The sequence below is a fragment of the Polypterus senegalus genome, unplaced genomic scaffold, assembly GCF_016835505.1.
Source record: "Polypterus senegalus isolate Bchr_013 unplaced genomic scaffold, ASM1683550v1 scaffold_2448, whole genome shotgun sequence".
In the NCBI taxonomy this organism is placed as follows: domain Eukaryota; kingdom Metazoa; phylum Chordata; class Cladistia; order Polypteriformes; family Polypteridae; genus Polypterus; species Polypterus senegalus.
The window spans coordinates 918-5,000 of NW_024381064.1; the positions used below are offsets into that span (position 1 = coordinate 918).

The following is a 4,083-nucleotide window of genomic DNA, read 5'->3' on the forward strand; positions in this document are numbered from 1 at the left end:
TCGTGGTTAAGCCTATTCTTGCGTTTGTCATTATTAATTAAATGGAAATTATTTTGCAAGTTTTGCCATCTATTGCAGAAAACCACAGATGTCACTATAGCAGCGTTACTTAAATGGACTCCAAATCCCAACAACTCCCGGAGAGTGCTGCATGGGCACCAATGGGTGAAAGATGAGGGCGCTAGCTTTAAAAGTGAGTCATAAGAAGCTGGCAGCATAGCAATTTGTAGTGTCTTTTTGTTTCAGTGCTTCCCTGCGTAATTGGATTACACTCATTGGACTGCAGGACTGCAAAATTTATACTTTGCTATACTATACTTTGCTTGTTTGTTTGTGTGATTTCATCTGGGATGGAAAACACCTTTGTCTGGGAGCGCACACAACAGCTTCACATATAAATCAGCATCATGATAGGACAAAACTATATATAACTTTCAGGAAGCTATTCATAGGGTATTTCATAACTACATCACCATCATCATTTCATTTGGTTTACTACCATAAATACTATATACACATGATTTTATTGTAACAACAAAACATTTCTAAAAGGCTAACTTCAAAACGCATCTTTTTGAATAATACTTAAAAGGCAAGCTTACACTGGAATATTATAGTCATGGGGGACTACCCAAATGAAAAAGTTTCACAAGTTCTCTTGAAGGTCAGGCTTTTTCTGTTGTTGTTGTTGCTGCTGCTGCATTGTGGAATGCATTTCAGAACAACAAAGAGGCAGAAAGTTTTGTGTACGTGGCCCATTGAATCAACCTGATTTCCTCGACACAGAGCGGCAAACTTTTCTGCGTTTGGTAGTGTGGCCGAGCGGTCTAAGGCGCTGGATTCAGGTTCCAGTCTCTCAGGAGGCGTGGGTTCGAATCCCACCACTGCCATCTTTGGAGTTAACCTTGACCAAAGAAGCTTGCCAAAGGAGGAAATGAAAAAGTTTCACAAGTTCTCTTGAAGGTCAGGCGTTGTTGTTGTGCTGCTGCATTGTGGAATGCATTTCAGAACAACAAAGAGGCAGAAAGTTTTGTGTACGTGGCCCATTGAATCCACCTGATTTCCTCGACACAGAGCGGCAAAGTTTTCCGCGTTTGGTAGTGTGGCCGAGTGGTCTAAGGCGCTGGATTCAGGTTCCAGTCTCTCAGGAGGCGTGGGTTCGAATCCCACCGCTGCCAGCAGTCTCTTTCTCTGCTTGCCTGTGCAAGTCACAACCTTTTCACTTAAACCTCCAAAAGCTGTTAGCATCTTTGTTTGGCCACACTTAGACCCTTCGATACCTTACGCTGTCATCAAAGACAAGTCACACACGGTAAGGTAGTGTGGCCGAGCGGTCTAAGGCGCTGGATTAAGGCTCCAGTCTCTCAGGAGGCGTGGGTTCGAATCCCACCACTGCCATCTTTGGAGTTAACCTTGACCAAAGAAGCTTGCCAAAGGAGGAAATGAAAAAGTTTCACAAGTTCTCTTGAAGGTCAGGCTTTTTCTGTTGTTGTTGTTGTTGCTGCTGCATTGTGGAATGCATTTCAGAACAACAAAGAGGCAGAAAGTTTTGTGTACGTGGCCCATTGAATCCACCTGATTTCCTCGACACAGAGCGGCAAACTTTTCCGCGTTTGGTAGTGTGGCCGAGCGGTCTAAGGCGCTGGATTCAGGTTCCAGTCTCTCAGGAGGCGTGGGTTCGAATCCCACCGCTGCCAGCAGTCTCTTTCTCTGCTTGCCTGTGCAAGTCACAACCTTTTCACTTAAACCTCCAAAAGCTGTTAGCATCTTTGTTTCCGAATGACGCTGACTCAGTCTGGCAGTCCGGAAGGTTTTCCTTTGGGAGTCAATCTTTAAGAATTTCTTTTTGCCAGGTAGCCAATCCCAGGTAGGAGGACTTTAAGGGTGGTTTGCCGCCTTGGGGCAATCCGGAGCCGGTCAAGACCAGTAAGAGTAGGCCCTTTGGGGCTTCGAGTTTGGCTAAGCCATAGGCGTAGTGGCAAAGGTGTTGAGGAGACTAGGCGTGAGGCCCAAAGCTTGGGTGAATTGGCAGGTTTTAAAGGATAATTTTGAAACCAACCCGGAGTTCCCTAAGTGAGTCGTTTCCGCTTAAGGCATTTATCGAAACCTAAAAATTTTTTGCATTGAAATGTTTCCAGCACAGGGTCAATTTCCTTTGATGGCGGTCTATGGTTGAATTTTCAGAGGGTAGTTCCGCGCTGTATTTACTCTGAAAGGAGGTTTTCCCAAGGAGTGCAACCGCGTACTTCGCTTCGGTTGGGGACTCAAGAAAGGGTTTCCTTGCTGCAACCCTTTTGTCTTCGATACCTTACGCTGTCATCAAAGACAAGTCACACAGTAAGGTAGTGTGGCGAGCGGTCTAAGGCGCTGGATTGAAAGACAAGTCACACAGGTAAGGTAGTGTGGCCGAGCTGGTCTAAGGCGCTGGATTTAGGCTCCAGTCTCTCAGGAGGCGTGGGTTCAATCCCACCGCTGCCAGGTGATGCAAGAGTACCGTCTCTTTAAGAGAGGAGGTGGTTTTCGTTTTTCCCCCAAGGTTTAGTGCCTTAAAATGCCGTCAGGTTAGTGGGCTGGATTAAGGCTCCAGTCTCTCAGGAGGCGTGGGTTGAATTAAGACCAAAGAAGCTGGATTAAGGCTCCAGTCTCTCAGGAGGCGTGGGTTGAATCCCACCACTGCCAGGTGATGCAAGACCAAAGTACCGTCGCAAACTTCTTTAAGAGAGGAGGTGGTTTTCGTTTTTCCCCCAAGGTTTAGTGCCTTAAAATGCCGTCAGGTTATGCGACGGACAGTAATCAAGAGGCCTGTGGGATGGGACCCTGAAGATAAATCGCCAGCGTTCACTTGGAAGATGCAAGAAGTTTCACAAGTTCTCTTGAAGGTCAGGCGTTGTTGTTGTTGCTGCTGCATTGTGGAATGCATTTCAGAACAACAAAGAGGCAGAAAGTTTTGTGTACGTGGCCCATTGAATCCACCTGATTTCCTCGACACAGAGCGGCAAACTTTTCCGCGTTTGGTAGTGTGGCCGAGCGGTCTAAGGCGCTGGATTCAGGTTCCAGTCTCTCAGGAGGCGTGGGTTCGAATCCCACCGCTGCCAGCAGTCTCTTTCTCTGCTTGCCTGTGCAAGTCACAACCTTTTCACTTAAACCTCCAAAAGCTGTTAGCTCTTTGTTTGGCCACACTTAGACCCTTCGATACCTTACGCTGTCATCAAAGACAAGTCACACACGGTAAGGTAGTGTGGCCGAGCGGTCTAAGGCGCTGGATTTAGGCTCCAGTCTCTCAGGAGGCGTGGGTTCGAATCCCACCGCTGCCAGGTGATGCAAGAGTACCGTCTCTTTAAGAGAGGAGGTGGTTTTCGTTTTTCCCCCAAGGTTTAGTGCCTTAAAATGCCGTCAGGTTATGCGACGGACAGTAATCAAGAGGCCTGTGGGATGGGACCCTGAAGATAAATCGCCAGCGTTCACTTGGAAGAGAAACCACTGGTTCGTAACTTGCCCAAGTAAGCAATGTTGTAGTAGTAGTAGTAGGGTTGGTGCCTGGGTTGTAATAGAGATATTCAGTTGCGTGTGAGAGACCCCCAACAGAGCGGTAGTGTGGCCGAGCGGTCTAAGGCGCTGGATTAAGGCTCCAGTCTCTCAGGAGGCGTGGGTTCGAATCCCACCACTGCCATCTTTGGAGTTAACCTTGACCAAAGAAGCTTGCCAAAGGAGGAAATGAAAAGTTTCACAAGTTCTCTTGAAGGTCAGGCTTTTTGTTGTTGTTGTTGTTGTTGTTGTTGTTGTTGTTGTTGTTGTTGTTGTTGCTGCTGCTGCATTGTGGAATGCATTTCAGAACAACAAAGAGGCAGAAAGTTTTGTGTACGTGGCCCATTGAATCCACCTGATTTCCTCGACACAGAGCGGCAAACTTTTCCGCGTTTGGTAGTGTGGCTGAGCGGTCTAAGGCGCTGGATTCAGGTTCCAGTCTCTCAGGAGGCGTGGGTTCGAATCCCACCGCTGCCAGCAGTCTCTTTCTCTGCTTGCCTGTGCAAGTCACAACCTTTTCACTTAAACCTCCAAAAGCTGTTAGCATCTTTGTTTGGC

General features: G+C 47.3%; 9 non-coding genes across 9 annotated transcripts; all 9 read left to right on the plus strand.

Moving 5' to 3' along the window:
- Positions 1–808: 808 nt before the first annotated feature.
- On the plus strand, positions 809–890 carry trnal-cag. The gene has a single exon. It is a non-coding gene; the product is annotated as a tRNA-Leu (tRNA).
- Positions 891–1,096: 206 nt separating this feature from the next.
- On the plus strand, positions 1,097–1,178 carry trnal-cag. The gene has a single exon. It is a non-coding gene; the product is annotated as a tRNA-Leu (tRNA).
- A 138-nt stretch (positions 1,179–1,316) lies between these two features.
- trnal-aag lies at positions 1,317–1,398 on the plus strand. The gene has a single exon. It is a non-coding gene; the product is annotated as a tRNA-Leu (tRNA).
- A 217-nt stretch (positions 1,399–1,615) lies between these two features.
- On the plus strand, positions 1,616–1,697 carry trnal-cag. Its single transcript has one exon. It is a non-coding gene; the product is annotated as a tRNA-Leu (tRNA).
- A 699-nt stretch (positions 1,698–2,396) lies between these two features.
- On the plus strand, positions 2,397–2,478 carry trnal-uag. Its single transcript has one exon. It is a non-coding gene; the product is annotated as a tRNA-Leu (tRNA).
- A 535-nt stretch (positions 2,479–3,013) lies between these two features.
- Positions 3,014–3,095, plus strand: trnal-cag. Its single transcript has one exon. It is a non-coding gene; the product is annotated as a tRNA-Leu (tRNA).
- Positions 3,096–3,232: 137 nt separating this feature from the next.
- On the plus strand, positions 3,233–3,314 carry trnal-uag. Its single transcript has one exon. It is a non-coding gene; the product is annotated as a tRNA-Leu (tRNA).
- Positions 3,315–3,588: 274 nt separating this feature from the next.
- trnal-aag lies at positions 3,589–3,670 on the plus strand. The gene has a single exon. It is a non-coding gene; the product is annotated as a tRNA-Leu (tRNA).
- A 250-nt stretch (positions 3,671–3,920) lies between these two features.
- trnal-cag lies at positions 3,921–4,002 on the plus strand. The gene has a single exon. It is a non-coding gene; the product is annotated as a tRNA-Leu (tRNA).
- The last annotated feature ends 81 nt before the right edge of the window (positions 4,003–4,083 follow it).